The sequence below is a fragment of the Peromyscus maniculatus genome, chromosome 18 (genome assembly GCF_049852395.1).
Source record: "Peromyscus maniculatus bairdii isolate BWxNUB_F1_BW_parent chromosome 18, HU_Pman_BW_mat_3.1, whole genome shotgun sequence".
Lineage (NCBI taxonomy): Eukaryota > Metazoa > Chordata > Mammalia > Rodentia > Cricetidae > Peromyscus > Peromyscus maniculatus.
In genome coordinates, this window is record NC_134869.1 from 4,811,691 (window position 1) to 4,819,032 (window position 7,342).

Here is a 7,342-nt window from a genome sequence, read left to right on the forward strand (position 1 = left end):
CCAGGACTCACTGCACTTTTCCCAGGACCATGTATTTCTTGATGTGTGACATGGAGACTGAAGGCCATCTTTCTTCTGCCTCCCTTTGGTCTCCCTGTGCTCTCCATCCTGTCTCCCAACAATCCTGTTCAGTCTAGACAGCATGTCTGTAGGTGAAACACAAGACACTGCACAAATGCCCCAATGACAGTTGGTGTTGCCACAACACTGGTGACATCACATGGAATGCCAGGGCTCTCCAGGATACAGTAGAATGTCCATGTGCTGATGTCACCTGGTAATAGCTATTTCATCCCTGTTACATACCTCATCCAAAAGTGACTTGAAGCCAAGGTGCCATTTTCAGGAGCCTCTGGATTCACAATGGAAGCCTTTAGGTATATCCTCCTTCCAAAGCCAGAAATCTAGGCCTCTGCTTCATTAGAAACTTTATCTAAGTGAAGTTGAAAGCTCCCTTCACATGCACTGTCCACGGTTAGATTTTCCCCTCCTTAAGATTAATAATCAATAATTTCAGAAAGAAAGGATGCTTAGAAATGAGGTCAGGATAAAGGGGAATAGTAGGGATGAGACCTCTGAAGTGAATATTCACCCAGGGAAGATCTTCAGAATTTTAGAGATTGGTGGGATCAAAAAAAGTTACATAGTTAGTTATGAAGATTCCCCCAGTGTCAGTAGAGCTCACTCAAGCTATGAGGTTGTTAGTGAGACGGTATCTTAGTGCCATTTGATTTGCATTTCCCTCTTGGCTAAGGATTTTTAGCAATTCCTTAAATGTCTTTTGGCCATTTAATATTCTTCTGTTGTGAATTCTGTTTAGATCTATACCCCATTTTTTAAGTTGGATTATTTCATAATTTGATGTCTAGTTTCTTGAGTTCTATATATATTTTGGAGATCATCCCTTTGTCAGATGTGGGTTGGTGAAGATCTTTTCCCATTCTGTAGGCTGTCATTGTGTCCTGTTGACCCTGTCCTTTTCCTTACAGAAGCTTCTCAGTTGCAGGAGGTCCCACGTATTAGTTGTTGCTCTCAGTGTCTGTGCTACTTCTCTTCTATCAGGTTCAGTGTAATTGGATTTATGTTCAGGTGTTTGATCCATTTGGACGAGTTTTGTGCATGGGCACAGATAATGGATCAATTTGCATTCTAGCATGTGTGAATGCCAGCACCATTTGTCAAAAATGCTTTCTTTTTTTTCATTATATAATTTTAGCTTCTTTGTCAAAAATCAGGTGTTCATATGTCTTTAGATTAAAGTCATGGTCTTTGATTCATTTCCATTGATCTATGTGTCTATTTTTATGCCAATACCAAGTTGTTGTTAAATATAGCTCTATAGGGGTCCATGAGGTCAGGGTGATATTGCGAGACATTCCTTCATTGTACAGGATTGTTTTGGCTATCCTGGGTTTTGGTTTTCATATGAAGTTGAAAATTGTTCTTAGAAGGTCTGTGAAGACTTTTGTTGGGATTTTGATGGGGATTAAATTGAATCTGAAGATTGCCTTTGGTAAGATCGTTATTTTTACTATGTTGATTCTACCTATCTAAGCATATGAGAGCTTTCTATTTTCTGATATCTTCTTCAATTTCTTTTTTTAAAACTTAAAGTTCTTATCAGATAGGTTGCCCCAATGAATTTTTGTTGTCTTTGGCTATTGTAAAGGTGGATGTTTCTCTGATTTTATTCTCAGCCCATTTATAATTTTATATAGGAGGGCTACTGATTTTTTTGAGTGTGTTAATCTTGTATCCTGCCACATTACTGAAAGTGTTTGTCAAAGCTGAAGGAGTTCCCTGGTGGAATTTTTGGGGTCACTTATGTGTACTATCATATCATCTGAAAACAGTGAATGTTTGACTTATTCTTTTCCAATTTGTACCACCTTGTTCGCCTTTTGTTGTCTTGTTGCTCTAGCTAGAACTTCAAGTCCAATGTTGATAGATGTAGAGAGAGTGAGCAGCCTTGTGTTATTCTGATTTTAGTAGAATCCCTTTGAGTTTCTCTTCATTTAGTTTGATGTTGGCTGTAGGCTTGCTGTATGTTGCCTTTATTTCGTTTAGGTATGTTTCTTGTATCTCTGATCACTCCAAGACTTTTTTTTTCTTTGAATGCCAAGCGTTGTCTGTACTTTCTTTTGTTATCATAATAGTCTTTGCATCAAGGTACACAGCAATAATAGCAGGTTTCTTTTTAAAGCTTAGTATTAAATATTAAATATCTTCCCCATTTTAATTTTACATTACTCTGCCAAGAAAAAAAAGGTTTTAAACTCAAGTTACTTGAAGCCTGGACATACTTCCATGATTAGCCGGGCTACATCAAGGCGGTGACTTCGTCTGTCCTGCCATATAAGCAGGTCTAGGCCCTAGAAAGACAGGACCAGGTTATAATTGTTTTTGAAAAGTGAGCTACAAAAATGGGTGGCCTGTTATCAGCCAGGTAACAAAGTAAGGATGGGGGTGAGGGAGGGATATTTTCTTCAAGAAAAAAACCAAACATAATTTCTGAAGAATCCCAGTTCATAATTTTTTTTTCCCCAAAATGGCTGGAGGAATGGATGAAATCTCAACATGAGCTTCAAAGTCCTATCCTGGAAGGACCAGCAGTCCTTGCTGAGGGACCTGCTGAGGAGTGGCTCCCAGCCAGGGAATGGAAAGGGGGAGGTTTATTGCCCGGTGGCTGTGACAGTGAGCTGAGGCTGACTGGTACTCAATTCTCTAAGAGGTTTCTTCTAGAAACAGACAACTCAGACTCTCCCTCTTACTTCAGCAAAGAAGTTATTTTTAAAAGCACTTGGGAAGTTCCTCCTCCACCCTCAGGTGGGAAGGCTCAGAGAAGGGAGTCGTCGGTACAGCCACCTTCTAGGCCGTAACGGAATTCCTGAAGGTTGGAGACCCCATAGAAGTGGACGAAAGCTGCAGCCACCACCAGGACGTGGAAGATCTGATGGGACTGGAACCATATGTCAAATTTTCCGGGAAAGAAGCGCTCTGGAATCCGAGCAGCATACAGGCCAGCTCCGGTGATGTACATCACAGCCATGAGGAAGAACCAGCCCATCTGGCCCACTGTGGTGGCCTTGACAAAGCCCTCAGCGATTGTAAAGTGCATGGTGGGTACAACACCATTCAAGCCAAGTCCCAGGAACACTCCTGCTCGTGTCTGCCGGTGCTTAGGAGTGGCAAACCGATCCCACTGTGCCACAATGATGGCAGAAATGCCCAGGACACAGACGATGGAGAGGTAGATGAGCCGTGGCTGTGGGGAGCAGTAGAAGGAGTAATAGAGCCAGGGGACGAAGCTTCCCATAATCAGCAGAGCAATCCCTGAATAGTCCAGTTTGGAAAAAGTCCGAGAGACTTTCTCTGAATGACAATAGACGGTGTGGAAGAGCCAGGAGAAGCTGAGGCAGAGCACCGCGCCCAGAAAGAACATCCGGAAAACCACCTTCTCCTGGAGGGGAGCCATGAAGTACATATTTGGTCTGAGCATGGTCAAGATTCCCAAAAAGAGGAACAGAACAAAACCAAGCAGATGGGTCCAGATGTTGCCAGTTTCTGTGTGGATGCGGAAGATGCTCTTGAAGCAAGCCCGAAAGGAGGGCATAGGTGGTCTATGGCCGTGTAACAGGTAGTCGTTGTCTTTCAGCCAGTCCGGAAGAACATCATATGGGATGACTCTCCAGCGTCCCTCCCAGAACTTATACACGAACTCCTCCATCTTCTCCATGGCATGGTGGGCCTGCAGAGGAAGCGTCAGCACCCGCACCTCCTCCTCCTCTTCCTGAGGCACCGGGCATGTCTGTGCTTCTTCAGCCTTGGCTGGGCTGGTGGTTGCCCGTTTGCCCTTCTCCTCCAGCAGGGGTCCCAGTTCCGCCAGTTCCACCGTGTCAGTTTCTCTGTTCCCAGAAGGAGCCCCATCGCCCTGTGCCACCGCAGGCCCTTTGTGGGAAGACATCTGGCTGGTACCTCAATACCCTCAGGCTTCAGCTTGAGGAAAGGTTGGGGTCTCTCAGCCCCAGGGGGCAGAGATCTTCCTGTGATGGTGGACAGGCCGGGCAGGCTGCCTCTGCTGGGGGCCGCGGGCCCGGGCGCTACATCCCGCGGCGCTGGAGGTGGCCTGAGGCCGAGGGGCGCCCGATCCTCAGCGCCCTGCCCGCGCCGGAAGGGCCGCGCGACCGCAGGGAGTCACCTCCGCAGCCGCGTCACCTTCCCGGCGCTCCACTCCAAGACTTTTATCGTGAAGGGATGTTGAATTTTGTCAAAGGCCTTTTCAGCATTTAATGAGATGATCATGTGGGTATTTTTTCTTTTAGTTATATTTATGGTGTATTCCATTTACAGACTTTCATATGTTGAAAGGGATATAGAAAAGGTAGGTGAAAGGGTAGATTATTGAATCTACTCTGAAAAGAAAAAAGAGAGGATATAGATATGGTAATATAGAAAGTTAGATTTTTGAATCTACTTTTAGAATGGAACTACTAGTTTTAAATATTACACATTGGATTGGATTTTTGTATATTGTATATAAATTATGTATATTGATACAAATTTGAGATTGATTTTGTTAGAAAATACTTCTATATATATTTCTAGTCTTGTCCAATGAATCATTCCTATACAGTTCATTTCACAATGCAGTGCAGTTTTCAGTCCTTAAAAGTTATTGCCAACTATTTAGGATAATAAAGAAATGCAGGTTAGTAGTTTGTCATTACAATCAAACCTGTAGTCATATTAGGTCTGTCCTCAAGGTCAAGCAGAAATAAATTTTAGATAGACAGGTCATCTTAAAAGCACTTCAGAGATCTTCAGAATATGGCATTGAAAATGATAACATAGATTTTTTTTCTTTTTTTAAAGATTAACAATTTATTTCTGTTTAAAATATTTTCATTGTGTATATTCATTGTACATGGTACTGCGTTACATAAGGACATTTTCACCCAAGTCTATATTGCACATTGTTGTACCGAGTGCATTCTCCCTCCCTTCCATTTCTTCACCCCTCCCCTCCCACTAGACCCCGTTACTCTCCTAGATGGTTTTGCTTCTATTTTCACTCCATATATATACATACATGATTTTATTTTTCTATATAAAATATCTGAACTACATATTGGGGACTGGTTTAATTCACTTATATGGTCATGTCCAGCTATATCCATTTTATTGCAAATGACATAACATTTTTCCTCTTTATGCCTGAAAAAAAAATTGACTATGTATCCATGCCACATTTTCTTTACCCAGTCCTCTGCTGTTGGACATCTATGTTTGTCTATAACTCAGCTATTGGGAATGATGCTGCAATAAACATTACCATACAAGTGTCTCTGTAATCTGTTGACTTGGATAATTTTAGGTAAATACCTAGGAATAATATAGTCAGTGCATGTGGTAGATTTCAAATGTTTTGGAGAACTTCCATACCACTTTCCATAGTGGTTGGACTAGTTTACATTCCCACCTGCAGTAAATAAGGTTCCCTTTGTCCATAGCCTCATCAATATTCATTATTATTTTATTTATCACTTTGCTAATAATTGCCACTCTGATCATAGTGAGATAAAACATAATATTTTGTTGTTGTTGTTTTTGAGACAACAAGGTCTCACACATGCAAGGCTGGACTCTCTTTATATCCATGACCTTGAACTTCTAAATTCTTGCCTCTAACCTCCCAATTTTGGGGATTATAGGCTTGTGCCATGACACTTGATTTATGCAGTGCTGGGGATTGAATTCAGAGCTTTGTCCATGCTAGCCAAGCACTCTACCCACTGAGACACACCTCCAATCCTTGAATGTAGTTGTAATTTGCACTTCTCCATGGTTAGTGAGGTTAAATGCCATCTTCATGTGTTTATTGGTCATTTTTGTTTTATCTTATGGGGACTGTTCATTTTATTAGCCCATTCATTAGGTCACTTGACTTATTTAGTATTTCTTTTCGTTTTTTTAGTTCTTTATGTTTTTAGAAATTAGTGCTTTGTCAGATATTTAGCTCTTCAGATTTTATTCCATCCTAAGCTGTTTCCTCATCTGACTGTTTCCTTTGGTGTGCAGAAATTTTTTACTTCCTGTTGAAAGCTTGATTCATCCAAGACTGCAGAGGCCCTGATGAAAGTACAAAAGGAACATTGTTCTGTGTCTTCACCCAGGGTCAGACTTGGCAAGGCCAGTTTAGGGCTGGTGGCCAGGGCCTTGAAGGGCTTAAGGTTTTGGTTCCTAAAAACTTGGGTTTTTCTCCTGAAGAGGCTGGATTTATCAGTCTCAAGGCTGTTGTGTGCTCTGTAAATGGTGCTCTTGAAATGGCCTGTGTTCCCCTTGTGCAAAAGGCTTGGTTAGCCTCCTGCTTGCCTCGTCCCATTGTACGACAGTCTTCTGCTGACTCTGTCCCATTTTTCCCTCTCACTTGGTTCAAAGATCAACTCCTACTAGACCTTAATGTAATGTAATACCTAAACAGTTTCAGAGGTTTAGTCCATTCCATCATGATGGGGAGCATGTTGCTGGAGCAGTAGCTGAGAGCTTCATCCTGATCTGCCAGCAGAGAGAGAGAGAGAGAGAGAGAGAGAGAGAGAGAGAGAGAGAGAGAGAGAGAGAGAGGAAGAGGAGGGGAGGGGAGGGGAGGGGAGAGGAGAGGAGGGAAGAGAGAGAAGAGAGAAAGCTTTTTTCTTTCTTTCTTTTTTTTTTTGACTAAGAGACATGTCTGCTCCTCACAGTATCAATCTTCTTCAAGAAGACAATGGGCATTGAAGAAAGTCAATATAGTGTTTACTTTATTTGTGGCAAAGTTAGCCACTGGGTAAGAAAGTGACCTTACATCAACTGCTGACAGTATGCTGTCCAAAATGGACAAGCAGGACACAAAAAAGGACTAATGCTCCTTGCAAAGACAAAGTAGAAAGGCCCTCCAGAAAATCCTGCTTCGCAATGAGTCTGACAGATATGTTAGGCCTGTAGGCCAAAGATGGATGTCCCAGTGGTGCAGAGAAATCTTGAGTGACTATCCAGGCAACCAGCTGTTTCTGTTATTTGTCACAATTTGTGGAAGTCACTTAGTTATAGTTCCTGTTTACTCAGTTAATATTATTTCCTTCTCAGGTCTCTGAAGAAGTTGAACATTAGATATAGTTTTCCTTGTTGAAGAAATTTGGAAAAGAAACTCACTAAAGAGGTGTGAAGTGTATAAGATTGAAAGACATCAAAAGATAGTTTTTGGTTGGTAATACGAATTAGGATAGAAGAAGAATTAGACACAGTCCTTTGGATTCACAAAGATAGGATAGCTAATGGAGTATTCTGATTTTGTCATGTCCAAATGGAC

The 7,342-nt window shown here is 41.9% G+C and overlaps 1 protein-coding gene, 1 long non-coding RNA gene and 1 pseudogene across 3 annotated transcripts in view; 1 reads left to right on the plus strand and 2 right to left on the minus strand.

The window, feature by feature from the left end:
* Positions 1–7,342, minus strand: part of LOC143269222 (zinc finger protein 431-like) — a 223,037-nt gene that overhangs the window by 101,982 nt on the left and 113,713 nt on the right. The window lies entirely within an intron of this gene.
* LOC143269225 (uncharacterized) overlaps positions 1–7,342 on the plus strand; it is a 115,901-nt gene that overhangs the window by 52,823 nt on the left and 55,736 nt on the right. The window lies entirely within an intron of this gene.
* LOC121832542 (adiponectin receptor protein 1 pseudogene) lies at positions 1,615–5,342 on the minus strand (annotated as a pseudogene). The gene has a single exon (XR_013045626.1). The product of XR_013045626.1 is annotated as an adiponectin receptor protein 1 pseudogene (transcript).